Source organism: Pelodiscus sinensis, chromosome 15 (genome assembly GCF_049634645.1).
Source record: "Pelodiscus sinensis isolate JC-2024 chromosome 15, ASM4963464v1, whole genome shotgun sequence".
NCBI classification, from domain to species: Eukaryota; Metazoa; Chordata; order Testudines; family Trionychidae; genus Pelodiscus; species Pelodiscus sinensis.
The window spans coordinates 2,044,179-2,069,841 of NC_134725.1; the positions used below are offsets into that span (position 1 = coordinate 2,044,179).

Genomic DNA, 25,663 nt, shown 5'->3' on the forward strand with positions numbered 1-25,663 from the left:
GGCTCGAGGGGAACGTGGACTCCCCCCACCGCCAAACCCCTTTCCACCGCCTCCTGGGCGGCGGCCTCGGACGCCAGGAAGAATACCACCTTCCCGAACATCCTAGAGGCCGCCACCACGGCCGCGGGCCCCACCACGCGTGCCAACGCCCGCACGTAGGTCTCCACGTGGGGCGAGGCCGCCACCAAGAGACAACGGACCCCGTGCCTCCTGGTCAGGGTGGGAAAGGGGCCGCGGCCGCCGGGGATGGTATTCCGGGAGGTGGCTTGGGAGGCGGCAGGTGGGAGGGTGGCGGCTACCTGGGCGTACGCCCTGGGGCACAGGACACCGTTGCCCCCAGAGCTGGTGGAAGGAACAGGGGAGCGGGAAGGAGGGGGGGCCGCGGCCAGCAGATGGGTCGCGGCCGGGGAGTGAGCCCTCGCCTCAGGAAGTTTTACCTTCCGGGCGGGGCTCTTGCCCTTCTTGGTCCCCCGGCCCTTCCTACCCTTCAGGGGAAGTTCTTTAGAGGTGACTGGAGGCGCCGCGGCAGAAGCGGTCGAGGCCCCGGGGTCCTCGTCCATGTCCGCCCCCTTTTCCGTAGTGATGGGGGGCCCGGCTGCCTCAGAGGAGTTGTTGTTTTTAGGGAGGGTTGGGGATGGTTCCGCGGGGGTGTCATCAGACAACTCCTCCATTGTGGTCATGGGTAGGGAGGAAGAGACAACACAAACAATTAGGGGAGGACCAAAAACACCAGGGGAGGGAACAAGGAGGGAGAGGGAGGGGAGGAAGGAGATTTACCACTCCCCCCCACTAGGCTGGAAGTGGGGTGGAGGGTGGTAACTCAGAAAAGGGAAGGGGAAAAGGTGTACGGAATACAGCTCCCAGCACAGGATGGAAAGAGCGGCTCCTCCGGCTGCACTGGGGAGATGAGGGGTAAGTTATTATTGAAAGGACATGGGGACAAGTGAAGCTGTGTGTGTGGGAAGAGTAACTAAAAAGGAGGGGAAGCTCAAGCGCCTAACAAAGGAAAGGGGGGGCATTGGCACCCAAAAGGGTGGATGGGACAAGGAGTGGAGTGGGAAGGCAGGCAGTGAAAAGATGCCTGTTCAAGGGCAGGAAGCGGGAGGAGACACAGCTGGGGAAAGGGCAACCGTGTGCCCACAGGCGCCTGGCAACAGGCCCACAGTACCTGCTGCAAGGCCCAGAAGAGCAGAGAAGAGCAAGGAGAGAAGCAGTGGGGCCGAGAGTGGAAAGGCCCCTACAGCAACTGGGGCTTGGGGAGGGAGCAGCAGGAGAAGTGTGAGGGCCGATGAACCAGGGGGAGGTAAACCGCCCTCAGCACCCCAAAGGAGCTGCCCCAGCCGCCACCCAGGAGCCCTGATGGAAAGGGCCCCTAATCTCCCCTCCTCAGCACCAGGCGGGCTGTGGGGAGAAAGAAGCCCCAGGGGCTGCTTTAAAGCATCCCCCTTACTGTCTCTGCTTTGGGAAGAGCAGCAGCAGCAGGAAAGGTGAAGGTCAGGCCTGCCGAGGTGGAGAAAAAGGGGGTCAAAATAGACCCTCCAAGAAGATGGGAGGGGGGCTCCCCCACCCCACCCGAAGGCAGGGCAGCAGAGACCCCCCCCTGCACCCAGCACCCTCAGCAACTAGCTGAGGTGAAGGGGGGGGAAGCTGCCTGCAAAAAGGCAGGTGGAAAAAGGGGCCTGGCCCAGAATGTAGGGCCCCCTCCACAGACACCCCCTTCCAAAAAGGAAGAAGGGTGCAGGAGAAAATGCAGCACCCTGAGGGACGGACCAGAGGAAAGGTGAAGGAGAACAGAGCAGCCCCGCACAAGAGACTGACCCTAGACAGCCTGCAACGAAGCCTGACCCAAGGCAACAGGAGGAGGTACTCAGGAGGGGTTGGGGAAGTGGCCCAGAGAGGGGCCACTGTTCCATGGGGCAAGGGCCAGGCCTCACAACCCACTCAGGTCTACCCGCCCCCCCATAGGGCCCTGGGCTGGAACCTGGAGCAAGTGGGTGGGACTGGGCTCACCCCAACCCCCTCCTGGCTGGTGGGTTGCCTGCAAGAAACAGGAGAGGCCCTGTGGTCTAACATAGGGGTGACCTCCCATACCCTGGACTTGCCTATGATGAAAAGGGCTGGGAAAGCAGGATACTCTTGCCTTTGTGGCAGTGTTAAGGACACCACAAGCCTCTGAGGCACATGAAGAAAACCCCGCCAAGAAGCACAGAACCCAGGGGCTTAGCCCCAACCCGCCACAATAAATATATATATATAGTGACAAAGCAGGTGAAAGGACTTGGGGGAAGGGGAGAGAGGCTGCTCTAGCAGAGGAAACAGCAGCAATCCTGGCTAATTAGGGGCAGCTGAGAGAGTGGCTGCAAATCAATTAAGGGCCAGGTGAAACTGATTGGGGCTGTCCGGGGCCTCTTTAAAAACCAGGGGGGGGGGCAAACAACCCAGTGTTAAGGAGACTCAGTGTGGAAGAGCAGGAGGAATCGCCAGCACTGCTAAAGGCTACAGGGGGAGGTGAGGAGTTGAGCAGGGTGTGTTGGAGGACTCCCTTACCCCCACCCTTCAGGGCAAGAAGAGGGCTTTCTGGTCAGAACTGTTTGGGAATGAACAATTCTCCAATGTACATTCCCCCTTTCATTGCTAAAGGGGTCTGTGACAGGGTGTATCAACCCTGCACTGGCCATGGAGGGGTTAACCAGGCCTACTGGGCTGAGAAGTCCCCTCCCCCGCAGCCCTGCTGGGTATGCTCCAACTTCAGAGGCAGTATAAAAGCTGTAAGAGCAGCTCAGTTGGGGCTGACCAGGGAAGGGGAAGGAACTCCTGCCAGAGCAGAGGAGCAACTACCCAGTTGGAGCCACGCCAGGTGCTGTGCCCAGCACCACAGCCACCACACCAGCCTGAGGTGCCACAGCTGCCGCACTAGCCTGAGGTGCCATGCCAGCCACAGATACCACAGCATTCACCAACCCAGGTCAGGATAACACCGGCAGGAAGTAGCCCAGGGTGGGGAGCAGGAGGCACCCTGGCAGACTCGGCGTGCTTCGGGGGAAACTCCCCGCCGAGCCAGTGGTGGGAACCACCTGCTCCTGCTGGGGCCCAGTGGAGAGGGAGGGCCCGGGCCCCCTACCTCACCCCGGCCATAGTTACCCCAGACAGGGGGCACTAGAGACTCAGCCACTGGGCCACAATTACCCCAGACAGGGGGTGATATAACTCATGGGGTGGGGAAGCTGATCAACCTGCCCCTATAGGGGGCATGCACTGTGCACCCCGTGACACTGGTGGAGAACGTGGGCATTGTAGGCAATCCCTCCCCTGCAACAAGGGGAAGTGGAGGTATTTCTTGTCCCACAGAGGCAAGAGAGTGAGGTGAATGCAGTTAGTGGGGTTGAGTAGACAGCATGGACCCCAGCAAGGTGTTCGAGTGGCTGAGGGACCACCAGCAAAAGCTGCAAAACCAGCTGCTCCGGCAGTTGGTGAATCAGCAGTAATTACAGGCCACCTGACAGCAGGAGCAGCAGCTACTGAGGGAGTTAACTACACAACAGCAAGCCCAATAAGAGCAGTTGTTATAGCAGATGACCACCCTATGGAAGGCGGCACTGCCCCCTTCCCCCAGTTCAGCTGGAGAGGGCATCAGCAGAGGGGCAGCCGGGTTGCCCATACGGCTTACCAAGATGGGGCCGCACGACAATCTCGAGGCTTACCTGGTGACATTCAAGTGGGTAGCCACAGCTGCCGGATGGCCCCGGGAGCATTGGGCCATGCTGCTGGCACCTAACTGACTGGTCCGGCTCAGATGGTGTACTGGAACCTAACCCCCAGGAGGTGCTCGACTACCCCTGGGTGAGGGCCGCCATATTAGACTAGGCTGGGGTGAGTCCGGAGACGTACTGCCAGCGGCTGCGGCAGACGCAATATGCACTGGGAACTAGGCCTTGGGCGGCGGCCCAACAAATATGAGATCATTGCTGACGGTGGCTCAAACCAGACCAGCGGATGGCAGCACAGGTGGCTGAGTTCATGGCCTTGGAGCAGTTTGTGCATGTCCTACCTCGTGGGGGAAAGGAGTGGGTGCAACGGCACCGCCCCAAGACCTTGGCAGAAGCGGTCTCCTTAATGGAGGACTACGAGGCAATGGAGGAGCCACCAAAGCCCAGACCGAGGCCGGGTAGCCCCAGGGAGAAGGAGTGGAGACCCCCCGGGGGGGGGGGGGGGGCAGCAGGGAGATGCCCCCATCCTGTCCACAAGCACCCCCTACCCCGACCGCACCAGCGAGGCCCAGGGAGAGAGCCCGGAGGAGACACGCCGGCCCAGGGAGAACTAGGTCAGCCTCAGGAGCGACGAACACCCACCCCCGCCCCCACGGGAACCTCCTCCGATGGGGCAAAGCTGGACCCGCTGTTATGAGTGCAGCCAGGAGGGCCATTTTAAAAAAATCATCCCTTCATGCAATGCGGTTCTGGGAAGGTGTTAGTGGCAGGGTCACGAGCCAGGAAAAGGGACCTGGTGGAAATAGTGGTCCCTGTCAAGGTCAACGGGACCCCGACGGCAGCACTGGTAGATTCAGGGTGCAGTCAGACCCTGACCTGGTTAAAAGACAGGAAGCAAAGGGCAGGAATAAATGGTAAATTTTCAGAATGAAGAAGGGTACCTAGTGGTGTCCCCCAAGGGTCAGTCCTAGGACTAATCCTTTTCAACTTATTCATAAATGATCTGGAGAAAGGGGTAAACAGTGAGGTGGCAAAGTTTGCAGATGATACTAAACTGCTCATGGTAGTTGAGACTAAAGCAGACTGTGAAGAACTTCAAAAAGATCTCACAACACTAAGTGATTGGGCAACAAAATTACAAATAAAATTTAATGTGGATAAGTGTAAAGTAATGCACATCGGGAAAAATAACCCCAACTATACATATAATATGATGGGGGCTGTGACGGGGCGCTGGGCTCCGAACGGACAGAGTTCCTGGCACCCCGCACCTCACAGCTGCTGGAGGACGCGCTCAGCGGCGAGCGGGCCATGAGGAGACTGAAGGGAGGGGCGACGTGCCCAGAGACTGCCAAGCGCCCAGACCCCCATGCTGCGCCCCAGCAATCTTACCTGGCTTGCTCGGGGGACACCAGGGTCCGGGGGGAAGCCAGCCAGGGGAAGACGTTGGGTGACATGATCAGCAGGCGCCAGAGATGGCCCGCGGGGGGGGGGGGGCAGAGCAGGCCGAGTATGGCCGCATTCAGCGTCTGTTTAAAATGGCGCCCCAGCCCCACCGGAGGGAAGGGGAGAGGAGCCTGGAGAGAGAGGGAGCAAGGGAAGACCCCGGACAGACCATGGAGCGAGCCAAGGACCGCTGAGGGAAGGAGGAAGTGGCCCAGGATGGGGACGGGTGGAGGAGCATCCCCGACCCCAAGGGTTGGTGAGTTGCGGAGAACACCCCACCAACCAGACAGTGAACCCTCTTCGCTGTCTTTAGGGTCCTGGGCCGGGACCCGGAGCGGGGGCAGGCCCGAGTCCCCCTCCTTCTGCACAGCGCCTAAGGCCAAGCAAGCCCCATAGTTCGGGGGTAGACTTGTAAGAATCCGGGGAAATGTGAAACCAAGGGATCGGGAAAGAGGGGAGCACTGGGTTTGGGGGAAAGGAAAAGCGCACGGTGGCAGGTCAATCCCGATGATGACAGGGTTGTAAGCCTGAGGGGGAGCCCGCAGCGCAATGGGCTAATTTAGCTACAACTAATCAGGAAAGATCTTGGAGTCATCATGGATAGTTCTCTGAAAACGTCCACGCATAGAATCATAGAACCATAGAGCTGGAAAAGTCCTCAGAAGGTCATCAAGTCCAGCCCCCTGCTCTAGGCAGGACCAATCCCAACTAAATCAACCTGGCCAGGGCTTTGTCAAGCCGAGACTTAAACACCTCTAGGGATGGAGACTCCACTACTTCCCTAGGTAACCCATTCCAGTGCTTCACCGCACTCCTAGGGAAATAGTTTTTCCTAATATCCAACCTGGACCTCTCCCACCACAACTTGAGCCCATTGCTCCTTGTTCTGCCATCTGTCACTACTGAGAACAGCCTCTCTCCAGCCTCTTTGGAACCTCCCTTCAGGAAGTTGAAGGCTGCTATCAAATCCCCCCTCACTCTTTGCTTCTGCAGACTAAACAGACCCAAGTCCCTCAGCCTCTCCTCATAAGTCATATGCTCCAGCCTCCTAATCATTTAGCTTGCCCACCGCTGGAACTTCTCCAATGCGTCCACATACTTTTTGTAGCGGGGGGCCCAGAACTGGATACAATACCCCAGATGTGGCCTCACCAAAGCCGAATAAAGGGGAATAATGACATCTCTGGATCTGCTGGCAATGCTCCTCTTAATGCATCCTAATATGCCATTAGCCTTCTTGGCTACAAGGGCACAATGTTGACTCATATCCAGCTTCTCATCCACTGTAACCCCCAGGTCCTTTTCTGCAGAACTACTAATTAGCTGGTTGGTCCCCAGCCTGTACCAATGCTTGGGATTCTTCCGTCCCAAGTGCAGGACTCTACACTTGTCCTTGTTGAACCTCATCAGATTTCTTGTGGCCCAGTCCTCCAATTTGTCTAAGTCACTCTGGACCCTATCTCTGCCCTCAAGCGTATCTACCTCTCCCCCTAGCTTAGTGTCATAGTGCAGTGTGTAGCTGCAGTCAAAAAAGCAAATAGGATGTTAGGAATCATTAAAAAAGAGAAAGAAAATAAGATGGAGAATATCTTATTGCCGTTATATAAATCCATGGTACGTCCACATCTTGAATACTGCCTACAGATGTGGTCTCATCTCAAAAAAGATATACTGGCATTAGAAAAGGTTCAGAGAAGGGCAACTAAAATGATGCGGGGTTTGGAACAGATCCCATATGAGGAGAGATTAAAGCGACTGGGACTTTTCAGCCTGGAAAAGAGGAGACAAAGGTGGGATATGATATCATGAGTGGTATGGAGAAAGTGAATAAGGAAAAGTCCTATACTTGTTCCCATAATATAAGAACTAGGGGCCACCAAATGAAATTAATGGGCAGCACGTTTAAAACAAATAAAAGGAAGTTCTTCTTCACACAGTGCACAGTCAACCTGTGGAACTCCTTGCCAGAGGAGGCTGTGAAGGCTAGAGACTATAACAGGGTTTAAAAGAACTAGATAAATTCATAGAGGTTAAGTTCATTAATGGCTATCAGGGCCGGCCTAAAGCCCCTAAGGGAGCACCGCGCCCTGCACCTGGAAGTCAGCTCCCTCGGCTCAGCTGGCTGGGCTCCCCGCCCTTACCTGCACACGCTGCCGGCTGCTGCCACTGCCATGCAGGTGGGTGGGGAGACACCCGGGCGTGATGTGATGTCACGCCCGGGATTTTGAAACTGAAAAGGCGGCAGTGGCGCACGTGGTTTGTAGTCCGGCCCCGCAGAAAGTAGGGGAAGGGGAAAATTAGTGGGAGGTGTTGGAGAGGAACAGGCTTGTGCGGAGGGGGAAGAAAAGGGAAGGCACCAAGAGAGAGGCTGGAGGAGAGACAAATGCCAGGGGGCAAAGTGCAGACAAAATGTTGTTTGGGAGGTGTCAGTGGGAGGGGGCACAGGGTGATGCTGGGAGAGGAGAGGGGAAGGGCATTGGGGGCTAGAGGGGGAGGTGCTGGGAGAAGGCTTGAAAGAAGGGGTGGGCATGAGAAAGGTGGGGATGGAGCAAGGCATGTGTGAGGGCACAGCGACATGAGGGGAATGGAGCAGAGAGTGGTGAGGGGATAGGCATCAGGGAAAAAGGGGGCAGGGGCAGTGAGGGAAGGGGGAGGCACCAGGAGGGTGCAGGGCTAAGGGAAGTTGCAGGTACCAGGGGATTCTGGGGTGAAGCAGAAGGACAGACACCTGCAGGGGAGGGACCAGCACCAGAGGAGAGAGGCAGGGCAGGTGTGCAGAGGGAGGTGTTAGGAGAGGGGATGAGGAGGGGTAGCTCACATGATCAGAGTGTGGCTACTGGAGGAGTGGGCATGGGGGGGGGCCTGGTTGCAGGAGGGCTGAGGGCAGTGAGAAGGGCAGGAGTCAGGACAGCAGAGGAGGGTGAGGGGTTGGGGGGCAGCAGACACCAGGGGAGATGATGGAGCAAGGAGAGGAGACATGGCAGCAGAGAGAAAGGGGAAAGGTTTATAAGATATTTATGAATAACTTGGTATGCTGCCCACAGCCAGTTTGTTTGCGCCCCGCACTGCAGTTTGGGTTTGTGTGGGGATCAACACGTGGCCGGTGAGTGGGAGCCAAACCAAAAGTAGTCAGTGTAATGATCTTCTGTTGATGTGTTTTAGTAGTTAAATTCTTGGACTGTCATTGCTCATGAAAAGTGCTGTCACATGGGTAGAAATCGGGGAAATGTTGCATTTTGATAATATCAGCAGAACTGACTTGAATGGGGCCTGCGTGTTGTGTAGTCTTGCCTTCATCTTTGTATTCATGCCTGTCGGTGTGAGAGAAGCTATTTGCATATATTTGCTTGCATAAGCAACCACTCTTAAGTTGAGGCCTCAGCATGTTCTGTAAGTATCAGTGTGGCCCCTGGGGCTTCCAAAGTTGAGTTCCCTAGCTCATCCCTGACAGGTGTCTGTCTAACCTGGTCTTACATATCTACAATTTAAACCTATTGCTTCTCATCCTAACCTCAGAGGCCAAGCAGAACAATTTTTTTTCCTCCTCCTTATGATACTCTTTTAGATACTTGAAAGCTGCTCTCATGTCCCTTTTTGGTCTTCTCTTTTCCAAGGTAAACAAGGCTAATTCCTTCAGCTCATGTCCTCTAGACCTTCTCTGGACTTCCTCCAGTTTCTCCACATTTCCTGAAATGTGGCGCCCAGAAGTGGACATGATACTCCAGCTGGGGCCTAATGTAGATGGCTCATTCCCTGCCTAGGGGACGTGAGACTGGGCGGGTTAATTTCCATCCTCCTGTTTATTCTTTTCCTAAGCCAGGAGGGCACAGTAGTTCTGTTGGGGGTTGGAGAGGGGATGGAAGCCAGATCCAAGATCAATGAGCCCTGGGAAGTAGGCCCATTGAAAGGAGACTGGACCTGTGGATGCCTTGGGGGTCTGCAGCAAGGGCCTGCTTTGGGAAGCCCCCTCTTTGGAGGTGAACGTGGCAGCATTGAGACACCACCCAGAAGCAGGCGCCACAGACACTAACTGCAGATTCATGGGACGGCTCTCACAGATCTTGCACATGCATAAGATGATAGATCTGCAGGAGAGGGGGCCGGAGGGGTCAGTTGCCCCTGGGAGAAAAATAATATAAAATTTAGTTAAAAATAGGTGTCATGTTTTTAAAAGGAATCCCGTATCTCCTGCCTTTTGTCTCTTTAGGCCCCCAGTTAAAATTTTCAAAAGCACTTTAGTCACTCAAATCATTTTTGAAAATTAGACCTGGAAATCTAAGCTCAGAGTTTCAAAGGTAATTAAGCTCCTAAAGAGACAGTTGGCAACTCGTATCTTCAAAGATATCTATCTGATCTTTACGCACCTTTGAAAACCTGGTCATAAGTGTCCTAGTCAGTTCTGAACATGAGATGTAGGAGCCCAGTCCTAATTCCTTCAGCTTTTTTTTTTTTTTTTTGGAACATTTACCTACACTAATTCCCCTCCTTTCTCTTTCACTATCCAATAAATGCATGGATCAAAATTATAGGTGCTTTGTGAATATGCTGACTTGAGAGTGCAAAGATTTCATATTGTCGTGTATGATTCCTGGTAACCCATCTCAAATATGAAAAACCAGGTTGATACCTGTTCATATCAGGAGCTGTTGAATTCAGTTCGCCATTTGCAGTATCTCATTAGGAGGTTTAGTGGCGAAGATATTGGGGGGGTTTTTTATTTATACGGTGGGCAAAGCATGGGCTCACAAGAATTCCTCCATTGTTTTACCATGAGTCTCAAAACATTTGGTGTTTTTCTAAAGGCCTGGAGTCAATTGAATATGTAGGAATCTCAGCTTTCATTTAAAAAAAGTTCTCTATTTCTGGTCCTTACAGCTAAGGAGGAAAGCTTTAAAACATGAACCCTAAATACTCAAGAAACAAAAGGCCAATACAAATCCAACATGTTTTATTTTTAAAATATCTTAGGACTTGTAGACCGTTCTCATAACTTTGTGTAGGCATTCCTTGTGATTTTGGGGTTGGCAATACTGCTCTTTGATTGGTGAATTTAGAGAGGTCTCTCCCTTCAGTTTCCCTTTCCACCCTCCTTTTTTGTCACAGGTCATCAGAGAATCCTAGAGACAATGGAGAGCAGGGTGAGTCCATGACTCTGGTTAATGACTGGTCAGGGTGACTAACTGTTACCAGCCAGTGGTCTGAATGAGCTATCTACTGCCGTCTGTTAATCAACTGTAGGAAAAGGCTTCACGAGCTGACCTTATTTATATAGACAACCTACTTTGCCACAGAGATCAGGAGACACACTTGCTGTGTCAAGGTGATCAGTTTTGGCTCTTTTGGGTTGAAATTCACTTAAGACTTGGAGCTGGGAGAATGAAATGCTGTTATCCATACTGTAGGATTAAAAGGTAAAAGACCTGAACTTAATATGACCTGGCTTAGGGTCTACCATAACTTGAACACTAAGCAGAGGATCGTGAGTCACACCTAAGTGAAAGTCACAGACGATGGAACCAGGTTTTATTTCTGGTGGTGTAGAGTCTATTTGGGAGTCCTCAATTATATCTGACACTTTACATCCAGGGTGCATCCAGACTACCAAGATTTTGCACAAAAACAGCTGCTTTTGCACAAAAACTTGCCAGCTGTCTACACTGGCCGCTTGAATTTGCACAAGAGCACTGACATTAAATGTAAGAACTCAGTGCTTCTTGCGCAAATACTTTGACGCTCCCACTCAGGGATAAGCCCTCTTGTGCAAGAATACTTGCGCAAGAGGGCCAGTGTAGACAGGCACCTTAATTTTTTGCGCAAGAAAGCCCGATGGCTAAAATGGCCATCGGAGCTTTCTTGCACAAAAGCGCGTCTATACTGGGCACGGATGCTTTTGCGCAAAAGCATCCGTGCCCAATCTAGACGCTCTTTTGCGGAAATACTTTTAACGGAAAAACTTTTCAGTTAAACGTATTTCCGCAAAATCATGCCAGTCTCGATGCAGCCCCAGGGTTTAAAGGCAGAGCTGACTAGAATCAATTGAGAGTCCTTGTCTTGTCTCAGTGATCGCTTGAGCAAAAATCATTGATAAAATCTTGTGTAGACTGACCTTGGACTCAACATGCAGGCAGTGTGTTGAAGGGCAGTGCAAGGAGGCAATGGTGGGGAGGTACCATATTACCTAGGGAAATCAGTGGTGCTGCAATCACTAAGGACTGGAATTTGAGCACAGAACTGACACTTTCTTTCAAAGACTCCATTTTTGCTATTTAAAAAGTAAATCAATGTAACCGAAACCTGCAACGCTCTCTGGTACCTTTTTAAAAATCAAACTTTACACTTTATTGAAAAAATTGGATAGTTTGCAATTGAAAATATTTGACCTACACTTAAGGCAACTAATTTAATTGTGTAAATTTTTGCATAATAAAGGATGGCGTTTTTTTTTTTAAATGTTCAAAATGTATATCAATATAGTTGATCAGATCTACTTCTGATGTGATATTTATGTGTCGTTGTGGTTTTGGGGGGGGGGGGTTGCGCAACAAAAAATCCTGGGGGAGAGGCCCGCCAAAACGGTTCGAATTGGGCCCCACACTTCCTAAAGCCGGCCCTGATGGCTATTAGCCAGTATGTGTAAGGAATGGTGTTCCCAGCCTCTGTTTGTCAGAGGGTGGAGATGGACGGCAGGAGAGAGATCGCTTGATCAGTACCTGTTAAATTCACTCCCTCTGGGGCACCTGGCATTGACCACTGTTGGCAGACAGGGTATTGGGCTAGATGGACCTTTGGTCTGACCCAGTATGGCCGTTCTTATGGCCTGACCATGGCACCGTGCTGGTGAGGAAAAACTGTGCAGTTGCAATGTATTCACGGGGATGGGAGAGCCTACCCCACAATGAGATTGTCCCTGGAGATTGGGCCCCATGTGGAATATTGCAAGGTGGTGGTGGCCCCAAAGTTGGCCTACCCTGTAGTTCTGGGACGGGACTGGCCTTACTTTATGAACCTTCTGCGGAGTCGGGACCCCAGCACTCATGTGAACAAAGAGCTCAAACCTATTAAAACGGCGGTGGCTGGGCAAGAATCAATGGATGACCCGGGGGAGGGCACCTCGGCCGCCCCTAGATCTGCAAAGCCGCGTCCCAAAGAGGTGCAACCTCCAGTTGACCCCCAACAAGCAGGATTGGACCTCGAGGGGGATTTCCTGGAGGAGCAATGAAATGACCAGTCCCTCAGCCATGCTTGGGAGCAAGCCGGGGAGGCACGACCAAGGGGTGAGCAGCAGCAACCCAGAGCCCAGGGACCATGGTTCGAGATCCGGCATGACCTGCTGTACCGAGTCGTGCCAGACCCGCAGAACAAGGCGCCAGCTGTTGGTGCCCCGAAGGTATTGGCAGGCATTACTCCACCTAGCACACGCAGTGCCCTGGGCCGGACACCTGGGACACAAAAAAAACACTGCACCGGCTGGCACAGCGTTTCTTCTGGACGGGGATCCACGGGGAGGTTGCCGATTACTGCACCTCATGCCCGGAGTGCCAGAAAACTAGCCCGGGAGGTGTCCCGCGGGCCCCACTTGTACCGCTACCCGTGGTGGGCACTCCATTCGAACACATCGGCCTAGACTTGGTGGGACCCTTAGAGAAGTATTAACGGGAATAAATATATCTTGGTAGTGGTAGACTGTGCTGAAGGATCCGACCAGGGGCCGTGCGCAGCTTGACCTTCTGCTCACAAAGAGGGAGGAACTAATAGGGGAAGTGGAGGTGGGTGACAACCTGGGAAGCAGTGATCATGAGATGGTAGATTTCAGGATCCTGACCAAAGGAAGGAAAGAGAGTAATAAAATACACACCTTGGACTTCAAAAAAGCAGATTTTGACTCCCTCAGAGATCTGATGGGCAGAATCCCATGGGATGCTAACATGAAGGGGAAAGGAGTCCAGGACAGCTGGCAGTATTTTAAAGAAGCCTTATTGAAGGCACAGAAAGAAACCATCCCAACGCGTAGCAAGAGAGGCAAACATGGTAGGAGACCGGACTGGCTTACAGGGGAAATCCTTGGTGAACTTAAGCACAAAAAGGAAGCTTACAAAGAGTGGAAACTTGGACAAATAACCAGGGAGGAGTTTAAATGTATAGCTCGAGAATGCCGTGGGATTATCAGGAATGCGAAAGCGCAAATGGAATTGCGACTGGCTAAGGATGTGAAGGATAACAAGAAAGGTTTCTACAGGCATGTTAACAAGAAGAAGGTGATCAGAGAGGGGGTGCGGCCCCTAATGGATGAAGGAGGTAACCTAGTGACAGGTGATGTGGGGAAAGCTGAAGTACTCAATGCTTTCTTTGCCTCTGTATTCACGGACAAGGTCGGCTCCTGGACTTCTGCGCTAAGTGACGGAAGATGGGATGAAGATGGACAGCCCGTGGTGGGTAAAGAACAGGTTAGGAACTATTTAGAAAAGCTAAACGTACATAAATCCATGGGTCCGGACTTAGTGCATCCGAGGCTACTGAGGGAGTTGGCAAATGTCATTGAGGAGACTTTGGCTATTATCTTTGAAAAGTTGTGGAGATCGGGAGAAATCCCGGATGACTGGAAAAAGGCAAATTAGTGCCCATCTTCAAAAAAGGGAAGAAGGATGATCCAGGGAACTATAGGCCGGTCAGTCTTACCTCGGTTCCTGGAAAAATCATGGAAGGGATCCTTAAGGAATCCATTTTGAGGCACTTGGATGAGAGGAAAGTGATTAGGAATAGTCAGCATGGATTCACAAAGGGCAAGTCATGCCTGACCAATCTGATTAGCTTCTATGATGAGGTAACTGGCTCGGTGGACATGGGGAAGTCAGTGGATGTTATATACCTTGTCTTTAGCAAGGCTTTTGATACGGTCTCCCACAATATTCTTGCCAGCAAGTTAAGGGAATGTGGATTGGATAAATGGACGGTAAGATGGATAGAAAGATGGCTAGGAGGCCGGGCCCAGCGGGTAGTGATCAATGGCTCGATGTCAGGATGGCGGTCGGTTTCTAGTGGAGTGCCCCAACGTGCGGTTCTAGGACCGGTTGTGTTCAACATCTTTATTAATGATCTGGATGAGGGGATGGATTGCACCCTCAGCAAGTTTGCAGATGACACTAAGCTGGGGGGAGAGGTAGATACGCTTGAGGGCAGAGATAGGGTCCAGAATGACTTAGACAAACTGGAGGATTGGGCCACAAGAAATCTGATGAGGTTCAACAAGGACAAGTGTAGAGTCCTGCACTTGGGACAGAATAATCCCAAGCATAGTTACAAGCTGGGGACCAATCGGTTAAGGAGTAGTTCTGCAGAAAAGGACCTGGGGGTTACAGTGGATGAGAAGCTGGATATGAGTCAACAGTGTGCCCTTGTAGCCAAGAAGGCTAATGGTATATTAGGTTGCATTAAGAGGAGCATTGCCAGCAGATCCAGAGATGTCATTATTCCCCTTTATTCGGCTTTGTTGAGGCCACATCTGGAGTATTGTGTCCAGTTCTGGGCCCCCCCACTACAAAAAGGATGTGGACGCATTGGAGAGGGTCCAGCGGAGGGCAAGCAAAATGATTAGGGGGCTGGAGCATATCACTTACGAGCAGAGGCTGAGGGACTTGGGCCTGTTTAGTCTGCAGAAGCGAAGAGTGAGGGGGGATTTGAGAGCAGCCTTCAACTTCCTGAAGGGAGGTTCCAAAGAGGATGGAGAGAGGCTGTTCTCAGTGGTGACAGATGGCAGAACAAGGAGCAATGGTCTCAAGTTGTGGTGGGAGAGGTCCAGGTTGGATATTAGGAGAGGTCCAGGTTGGATATTAGGAAAAACTATTTCCCTAGGAGGGTGGTGAAGCACTGGAATGGGTTACCTAGGGAAGTAGTGGAGTCTCCATCCCTAGAGGTGTTTAAGTCTCGGCTTGACAAAGCCCTGGCTGGATCGATTTAGTTGGGATTGGTCCTGCCTAGAGCAGGGGGCTGGACTTGATGACCTTCTGAGGTCTCTTCCAGTTCTGATTCTACACGACCCGCTACCCGGAGGCAATCCCCTTGGGAGCCACGACAGCGTGGGTTATAGCGGATGAGCTCTTAAAGGTGTTTGCAAGGGTAGGGCTCCCAAAACAGATTCTGATGGACCAATGTGACATCCCGGTTCATGGCGGAGTAATGTTGATTATTGAACAGCTGGGCCCTGAGGACTTCTGTGTACCACCCCCAGACAGATGGGCTGGTGGAACGCTTTAATCAGACCCTAAAAGCCATGCTGAAGAGATTTGTGGAGGAGGATCCCTGGCTTTGGAATAAGTGGCTGCCTGCCCTACTCTTTGCAGTAAGGGAAGTCCCCCAGGCCTCCAAGGGGTTTCTCACCATTCGAATTGTTATATGGGCGTCGCCCCAGAGGAATCCTGGACCTTGCAAGAGAAAACTGGGAGGAACATGAGACCCACGCACAAGGGTCGGTTCAATATGTGCTGCAATTGAGAGAGCGCCTTGAGGCATTAGGACGACTGGCTAGAGAAAATTTGCAGAGAGCCCAGGAAGAGCAGGCCCGCCAGTATAACAAGGGGGCAAGGGTGAGGACCTTTAAGCCTGGGGATCGGGTGCTACTGCTGCTACCATCAGCAGAATCGAAGCTGTTGGAGAAATGGCAGGACCCTTTCGAAGTAGTGCAGAAGCTGGGCCCAGTGGACTATGAGATACGCTTGCTGGGGCGGCGAAAGGAGACCCGTGTTTACCACGTAAATCTTTTAAAGGCATGGAGAGAACGCGAGGCCATGATGATTGCCCCATACTCCCCGGAACCCGAACTTGGACCACAAGTAGGGGTTCACAGGCCCCCCACTCAGTGGACCTTGGCGCAGACCTCCTACCAGAGCAACGAAAACAGCTACAGGTCCCGGTGGCCCGATTCCTGCAGGTCCTGTCTGCCCAGCCAGGGAAGACGCAGATGACCAGTCACCATATTGCTACCCTCGGGGGCCAAAAGGTGAGAGACCACCACTGCCCAATTCCCAGGAAAATGTGGGACACGGAGAAGAAGGAGCTGGAACAGATGCTGGAGCTGGGGGTGGTGGAAGAGTCCCAAAGCGAATGGCGTAGCCCAATTGTGCTAGTCCCCAAATTAGACGGAACTGTCAGGTTTTATGTGGACGTTCGCAAAGTAAATGCTACTCTAGATTTGACACGTACTCCATGCCCTGGGTAGATGAGTTGCTGGAGTGACTGGGGCGAGCCGAATTTCTCGACCCTAAACCTCACGAAAGGGTATTGGCAAATCCCACTAACCCCTGCAGCGAAGGAGAAGACCGCGTTCCCCACACCCTTTGGGCTGTACCAATTTATCATGATGCCGTTTGGGTTACACGGAGCCGCAGCTACCTTCCAGCGGCTCATGAATAAGGTGTTGGGCCCCCGCAATGAGTACACAGCAGCGTATATTGACGACATCACCGTCTACAGTACTAGCTGGTCAGATCACCTACACCACATCGACCAAGTCCTGCAAGCCTTGGGGGAGGCTGGCCTCACGGCCACTCCAGCCAAATGACACCTGGGACAGAAAGAGGTGACCTATCTGGGGTACACGATAGGGAAGGGGAAGTTGCGACCACTGGTGGACAAAGTACATGCCCTCTGGGACTACCCCATCTCCACTATAGAGACAGGTACGACAGTTCCTGGGACTGGTGGGGTATTACCACTGATTTATACCACATTTTGCCACTTTAAACAGACTTTAACAAAGAACCAGCGACCCCGGAAAGTAGAGTGGATGGCAGGGTCTGAGACTGCGTTCTGGACTCTGTGAGAATACCTAGCTCGAGAAGTGGTGTTCACCCAGCCAGATTTTGCAAAACCATTTATTTTACAGACAGACGTGTCGGAGGTGAGCCTAGGAGCGGTACTCTCCCAAGAGCTAGAGGGGGTAGAGCACCCGCTCTTCTATCTGAGCCACAAACTGTTTCCCAGGGAGACCAGGTATTCAACTATAGAGCGGGAGGTGTTAGCCATGAAGTGGGCTATTGAGGCCCTTTAGTATTACCTCCTGGAACACCCCTTCACGCTAGTAACAGATCATGCCCTACTTAAGTGGCTGAATAGTATGAAGGACACAAACACGTGAATTATGTGCTGGTATTTGTCATTACAGCCTTACTCGTTCCAGGTGGCGCACTGGCCCAGGAAAGCTCACACTAACGCTGACTTTTTTCCTTCGCATAAGCACTAACGAGGAGGAAGAGGTGCCTCCCCGGGAGTTCCTCTTAAGGGGGAGGGTGTGTGACGGGGTGTACCAACCCTGCACTGGCCATGGAGGGGTTAACCAGGCCTACTGGGCTGAGAAGTCCCCTCCCCCGCAGCCCTGCTGGGTATGCTCCAACTTTAGAGGCAGTATAAAAGCTGCAAGAGCAGCTCAGTTGGGGCTGACGAGAGAAGGGGAAAGAACTCCTGCCAGAGCAGAGGAGCAACTACCCTGCCCGGGCCAGCCAGAGCCGCAGCCACAGCCGCTGCACCAGCCTGAAGCACCACAGCCCCAGCTGCAGCTGCCACACCAGCTACAGACGCTGCACACGCCGACCCAGGTGGGGATAATGCCGGCCAGCAGTCGGGATAGGAAGTAGCCCAGGGCAGGGAGCAGGAGGCACCCTGGTGGACTCGACGTACTTCGGGGGAAACTCCCCGCCGAGCCAGTGGTGGGAACCATCTGCTACTGTATACATTCCTTTTTCCACAATCTATGGTAGCTGGCCACACTCCTGGAACAGCTTTCCATTCAACAAACTGCTTCCCACTGCAGTAGTACTGTAAGTTCCAACTTTTTCCTTAACCAGCTCTCCTCGTAGATACAGGCAACTGAACCAGAAGTACTAAGCTTGAAATACTCTAATTTCTGCTGGTGAAAACTGCTAATTGCAGCAGGTATTACTTTCCTTTCATAAAACATGAAGGAAAAAGCCTCTAGACCATCTTTCAAATATCATGACCATTATACAGATGGAAAAAAAGAGGTATAGGGGTAAGTGACTGTCCCAAAGTTACACAGCCAGTCAATAGCAAAAGAATCATGACACCCAAGCTTTTGTTTTAGCCACTAAACCAGGGATCCTCAAACTCTTTTCCATACTGAGTACCACACGTTAACAATGAAATCGCCTGCAGCCTTCCTCTCTTCCAAGCACGTATCACCTTGCCTCTAACTAGTGTCTAAGTAACAGTATTGCAGCAACTACAACAGCTACTGACATTTAATAACTGGAAGTGACGAGTGCAAGCACCAAGTGACCAGCCAGCTGTCTCCAAAGCACTATCAATTGGTCCACAGGCCACAATTTGGTAAACTCTGTATTAGATCATGCTCTTTCCTTTTCAATGAGCCCCACCCATCACAACAGGCCAGCATTTTCAAACACCTCAGCAACTTGAATGGATGTGTAGAGTATTATGCATTAAACTGCTCTTCCTGGAGTTTGCTTAAGAAAGCTGCCAACTTGTAAACAGTAGAGTCATTTTGCTGCCAATATAATTTTGACCTAGAGCAAACGGAAGTGTTTTTCCAAGAATTTCAAAGGCTGTTGAATCACACTGTACGCTGGCACTGGACCATATAACCCGGGGTGGGGGTGGGGGGGGAACCAAGCCCCCCCCCCACACACACACACACACACACTCCCAACAGAGGTTAAAGGGGGACAGATGACTGCTTTCAAATTATATGGGGACATTTCCAGAAAGAAGTGGGTGGTGCAAATGAGTCTTTCCAAAGAGCTATTTGCCACAGGAGAACAAAATCTCATTCATATTTTCATCATTGTGGTAAGGTTAAGCAAGTAGATTTGATACGCAGGAGGATGGTAGATTTTAATGGAATTTTGCAAGACTGATTTAATAACCATACCACAGAGCCTAACAAGCAGAGCCCTGGGTATCAAAGCCTTCACCCACAGAGTGTTTTGCATAAGTTAGCCCTTTAGAATGTGTTAGAGTTTAGAGGTTTTTTTAAGGTTATTTGTATTATGGTGGCACCTAAAAGCCCCCCAGCTGATGTCAAGGGCCCAATATACAAAGATATAGCAAAATACAGTCCTTCCTTCAGAGAGTTTAGAGTTAAAATAGACAAAGGACATCATCCCCATTTTACAGATGGGAAGCTGATACAGAGAAATTAAGTGACTCGCCCTAGGTGACAGGGGGAATCTGTGACAGTTACAAACCAAACCCAGATCTCCCAAGTTCCAGTCAAGACCATCCAGAAAAGCTGACATACAAGCCACTGGTGCCTTCATGTGCAGTACAAGGTTTTCCCCGTTTTAAAATGAAAATAAGACCATTTATAGACTCAGACTTTAAGGTCAGAAGGGACCATTATGATCATCTAGTCTGACCCCCTGCACAATGCAGGCCACAGAATCTCACCCACCCACTACTCACCTCTCTCAGATATTGAAGCCTTCAAAAAACTTTGAAGACCCCAAGATGCAGAGAATCCTCCAGCTGTGATCTGTACCCCATGCTACAGAGGAAGGCGAAAAACCTCCAGGGCCTCTGCCAATCTACCCTGGAGGAAAATTCCTTCCGGACCCCAAATATGGCGATCAGCTAAACCCTGAGCATTTATTAAGCTAACTCTGCAGTTTTGAGATGCATCAGCTCTGGGAAACTTGGGTATAACTGGATTCCAGGTCACAAGTGAAATGCGTTTCAAATGAGTCCTAGCAGACATCAGTCTACCAAACCTTTCCCAGGACAGCACCCACAGGTCAGGATTCAAATGTACGAACAGTGCCTTGAGAACACATGTGGGAGGAAAGTTAATGGATCTATTCTCTGTGGTATGCAAACATCGATAGGCAGAGTCCCAGCCCCAAAGCACTTACGGTATGTCTACACTACAGCAATATTTCAAAATAGCTCATTTATTTCAAAATAGCTTATTTCAAAATAACACATCTACACTCAAAATGCATTTCAAAATAACGTTTTGCTATTTCGAAATAGCACGTCCACACTAAGTGGACTCTGAATCACTTTTAAGGCTGGCCGGAACCAGTTCCGGCAGGGCACCAGGTCAGGACTTACTGTGTGGGGCTGTTGCCTGAGGCTAAATGGAGGTCTGTGCTTAAAGGGACACCCCCCCCCGGACAGCCGGTTCTCAGGTTTCCCTGCTTGCTTGTCTACCTCAATGAGGGACAGCAAAGCATTTTGTCTCTGCGTGCTCTGGTTACCCTCACTCAGGACATCACAGCACTCCACAACATGGAGCCAGAGCTGCCCCGGGCACTCTGGTGCTTCTCTGGGATGCGTTGCAGCGAGCCTGGCTGCATTTGCTGCAGGCTGCCATCCAGGAGGTCCATCGGGGAGCTGTCAGGATCCAGGAGGCCCTGCAGGAGAGCTTCCACCCTGAGGAGCACTAAGAGCCTCCCTGGTCTGCCGCACTGGGGGCTTGTGCCTCATTCCTCCCTCACGTCCTTCCACTTACCCCTGCCTAGCCCCCTTCTTGGTGTAAAATACAATACAAACTCTCTTTATTTAACAAAATGGGGGGGATGAAACTCTGGTGAGACTGGGGAAAGGAGAGGGAGGGTGGGAGAGGGGAGGGGGAAACCTGGAAGGAAGGAGCTGGAAGGGGGAAGCAAGGGGAAGAAGGGGGAGGGGAAGCTCAGGGCTCAGGGGTGGGGGTCTCCCCAGGCCAACTGTCTCCCAGCACCACGGGTGCGGGGGCTTCGGTGTCCCCGGGGGGATGGAGGAGGTGGAGAGAGAAACGGGAGGAGAAGGAGTGGGGGGAGGAGCAGTAGCTGTGGAGGCAGCAGGCAGCACACTCTGCACCAGGGCCTGCAGGTGTTGGCAAATGTCACGGCCCTGGGCAAGCTGCTCCCGCCGGAGCTCCAGGTTTTCTTGCACCCAGTTCTGGAGGCTGTGGTGCAGGTCTCACAGTGCCCCCAGGTGCTGCTGTCGGTACCCCTGCACTGCATGGGTGGTCCTGTGGAGACCTTGGGTGCGGGAGCATGTCCCAGGCGGGGTGGTGCACCCTGCACGCGCAGCTGCTGTGGCTGTGGAGAAAGAAGAGAAGTGGTCAGTTCTCCCTGGGGACACTGGGTGAAACCCAGCCCCCCTCTGCGAGGTGAGGATGACCGTTCCCTGTACCATGAGAGCCGTTGTGCTTGCACAGAGGCCGTGTTTGGAATGTCCTGGTATCTCCAGGAGTGGGAGCTGCCCCGAGACCGCACCCATGCCCCTGTGGCGTATATAGTTTGGGGGGGGGGGGGGGGAGAAGAAGAGAGAGGAGATGTCCCCTGCCTCTGTGTAGAATGGCCTTGTGGAGGGAGGGCATCCTGCTGTGTCCCACCCTGGAGTCAGGAGAATGTCATGCCTCCTCACACACGTGTGTGGCTAACAGGGTAAGGCCCCTGTGTGGCAGCCAGCTGGGGGCCACATGCCCAGGGGTGGCATGGCACATGCTCGCACATGCACAGGTTGCTGCGTGATCCATGGACAGTAAGGCCCACATGCGCAGTCCCTGGTTTCCGTCCCCTTCCCTCCCCCCCCCCCCCCAGTATAAGGGGACAGTGATGGCACTCACATGTTTTTGCCTCCCTGGCCTGAGATGACACCGGTGACAGGTCCACTGGGGCAGCTCAGGGGTCCTGGCTCATCGGGGTGGTGATGATGGCCTCCTCTGGCTCCTAGCTCTCCTCCTCCTCGATGCCCTGGTCAGGGCCCTCTGCCCCGGTCAGGGCCCTCTGCCCCAGGGTTGACGACCACCTGGGGGGCACAGACCATCCTGCCCCCCAGAAAGCGGTCCAGGGCATCAAAATAGGGGCAGGCATGTGGGTCTGTCCCTGGTTGGGAGCTGCCCCCTGTGGCCCTGGGATAGGCCTGCCGCAGCTCTTTGATTTTCATGCGCACCTGCTCCTGGGTGCGCATGTGGCTTTTGGTGGCCAGGCTGTCAGCCATCTGCCTATAGACGGCCGCGTTCCTGCATCTAGTGCGGAGATCATGAGATCAGACACTGGAGGCCTCGCCCCAAACCTCAATCAGGTCCACGATCTCCACACTAGACCAGGGAGGCGCCCGCCTTTTGCGGCCCCTGGCAGGCTCCTGGGCGCTGGGGGACTGGTCCTGGGGAGCGGTGGAGGGCTGGCTGGCACTGGCTGCCTGGCTCGTGCTGGAGCCACTGCATCAGGGCAGTGACTGCTGGCTCTAGGCTGGCAGGCTTGGAGCTGGCACAGGCACTGTGGCTAGAGTCAACCCCTTTAAGGGCTCCAGGGAGGGCAGGGGGAGGGAGAGGAAGTTTTCCTGCTTGTGCCTAGAGTGGCCACCAGGGCTCCCTGGGAAGGCTGGAGGCCCCCTATTTCAAAATAAGCATCTACACAGCACTTATTTCAAATTAGCTATTTCAAATTTGGCATTATTCCTCGTGGAATGAGGTTTACCAAATTTGAAATAAGTGCTCCAATATTTCGAATTAATTTCAAAATAGCGGTTTGGCTGTGTAGACGCTAAGAAAGTTATTTCAAAATAACTTTTCTTTGTAGACATACCTTACAGATTTGTCTTTGAAAGCTCTTGATACTTTTTGATGCAACACAGCCTAGTTTTCAGTCTGCTCTGAAAATGGACAACAGGGTTTTTTCAGAGACTCAAGAAGTTTAATTCAAAAAAATTCCCCACAAACAGAGCTCTGGACTCTTTATTGTACAAAGGAGAAAGTTTCACAGGGTCAGACCAAACTCAGAGAGGGGCCACGGGCATCTTGACAGGACACGGAAAAGACTATAACAAGCATGATGTTATTAGTCCTGTATGACATTATCTTCTCATGGCACAAAGAACACTGGATCCATGCACAATGAATTTGTATGCGAACATCTTTATGGCTGACCTAGAAAATTTCCTCAACTCCCGTCCCCTTTTACCCCTTCTCTACTTATGCTACATCGATGACATCTTTATGATCTGGACGCATGGCCAAGAAACACTGGAGACATTCCACAGAGATTTCAACAACCTGCACCCCACCATTAACCTCAGCCTGGACCATTCTACACGAGAGATCCACTTCCTGGACACCACCGTACAAATCAACAATGGAAAATTAGACACCACCCTCTACAGAAAACCCATTGACTCATACAGTTACCTACATGCTTCCAGCTCCCATCCAGAACACACCATACGATCCATCATCTATAGCCAAGCCCTTCGATACAACCACATCTGCTCTAATCCCACTGACAGAGACCAAAAACTTCAGGATCTCTACCAAGCATTTATAAACCTCAACTACCCACCCGGAGAAATAAAAAAGCAAATTGAAAGAGCCAGACGAATACCCAGAAACCATCTACTTCAAGACAGACCCCAGAAAACCAACAATAGAACACCACTTGTCATCACCTACAGCCCCCAACTTAAACCTGTCCAACACATTATCAATAAACTACAGCCTATACTGGAACAGGATAGCAAACTCCAAGAGGCTCTGGGAGACAGACCCATAGTCTCCTATAGACAACCACCTAACCTCAAGATGATTCTTACCAACAACCACAGGACATACCACACTAATACCAACCCTGGTACCTTCCCTTGCAACAAACCCCATTGCCAGCTTTGTCCACATATTCATTCTGCTGATACCATTATTGGACCTAACCAAGTGAGTTATAAGATCAAGAACACATATTCCTGCTCATCCAGAAATATAATCTATGCTATCATGTGCCGAAAGTGTCCGTCTGCTATGTACATTGGACAAACGTCTCAGAAACTTCGCCAAAGGATCAATGCCCACAAAACAGATATTAGACAGGATCACAAAGAAAAAAGTTTCTTGCCATTTCAGCCAGAAAGGACACGGTCTCAACGACTTGATTACCTGCATCCTGCTACAAAGTCCTTTTCAGACCACACTTGAAAGAGAATCCTCTGAACTGTCATTCATGTTTAAATTCAACACTTTACACTCAAGTTTGAATAAAGACGCTAATTATCTTACCCATTACAAAGATAGCTTCCCCAATTATCACCTCTAATATCATTAGCTCACAGACATTTACCTCCTCCCCCCCGCATCTGTTCTGAAATGTGATTTGTCCTTTTCATATGTGTTCATTTTTTTAAATTGTATCCTTTGGTATATATGGTTGTGACTATTCTTCCACTATTGGATCTGAGGGAGTGGGTCTGGCCCACGAAAGCTCATCACCTATTAAACCATCTTGTTAGTCTTTAAAGTGCTACATAGTCCTGTCTTTTGTTCCAGCTACACCAGACTAACACGGCTACATTTCTATCACTATTTCATAGGTAAGAATTTTCTGCTTGCCTAGGGTGAGCTGGGCTTGCAAAATGTCAAGCAGCAGAGTCAATGTTCCCTCTAATCTTTTCCATCCATGTCCAGAATAATTTTACGTGCACCAAGGCATGTGTGAATGTACACTACCAATAGAAACAGAAAACCTAGCTGTGGGCGCTCTGCTAATCAGTTGGGCAGCATTTGAATCTCTCGTGAGTGGCTGCACAAGCGCACGGCTTACAGGGAACATTAAACACAATATATTAACTTCAGTGACAGGGCATTCCAATGGCCACCATATCATGTCTCATTTTTAAAACCCAGAATTGTAAAAGCAAAGAGAAACAAGGAGATGTCTATGGCCAGCAGAGTTAAAGAAAATAAGGAGGTTTTTTAAGTGCATTTGAAACAAGAAGAACCTTACAATGGCACTGTCCACTGGTGGCAGTGATAATTTTATCAATCATAAGGCAGACATGTTCAATAAATATCTCTGTTCTGTATTTGGAGGGAAAAAAGATTATGTAGTGATGTCACATCTGGCAACACACTTTCTGTTGCACTAGTATCTCACAAGGACATTAAATAGCAGCCACCAATAGGACAGAAGCCTCTCTTCACCAACAAAATTTGGTCCAATAAAAGCTATTCCTCCCCCACCTCATCTCTCTCATATCCTGGGATCCACACAATCAACAGCAGCTACTAAAGTCAGACATCTTTGAACTTGCTGATTTAGATAATTTGCACCTAAGAATTGTAAGAGAGCTGGCAGAGCTTGCTGGACTGGTAATTAGGGATGCAAGCGACTAATCAACTATCCGATAAGCAAAAGCTTATCAGATAGTTGACACATCAGTCGACTAGTCGCTTCCCCCCACCTTGCTGCCTCTTAAAAGCCAGCTCCCCCCACCTCCAGCTCTGTGGGAATGGACAGGGGCACAGCGGCGGTGTTCCAACTTTGAAATGTACAAGAGTCCCCACTGGGGCTCTTGTATATTTCAAAGCGGAAGCACCCCAAGGAGCCTAGGGCTGCGCTAGTCCTTATCGAGTAATCTAATAGTCAATGGAAATCCCATCCACTATTTGATTAGTTAATTAATCGAAATTTAACATCCTTACTGGTAATGTTTGATTTTCAGTAACTTGCAGAATACTGGGAAATTGCAAAGGACTGGAGGAAAGCTAATGTTGTACCTATATTTAAGAA

General features: G+C 51.4%; 1 protein-coding gene across 14 annotated transcripts in view; it reads right to left on the reverse strand.

Annotated features, from left to right (window-relative positions):
- LOC102460042 (hypermethylated in cancer 2 protein) overlaps nt 1-25,663 on the reverse strand; it is a 182,390-nt gene that overhangs the window by 144,365 nt on the left and 12,362 nt on the right. The window contains exons 2-4 of one of the 14 annotated variants that reach the window (XR_012895905.1): nt 22,697-22,763; nt 21,736-21,917; nt 14,585-21,205 (exon numbers count right to left, since the gene is read on the reverse strand). The exons of 11 other annotated variants lie outside the window; for them this stretch is intronic. The gene's annotated coding sequence lies outside the window, so the exon portion shown is untranslated. Of the gene's footprint in view, nt 1-14,584; nt 21,206-21,735; nt 22,764-25,663 lie in introns of those variants that run through there. 2 more of the 14 variants (XR_012895904.1, XM_075897823.1) reach the window with 2 other exon arrangements.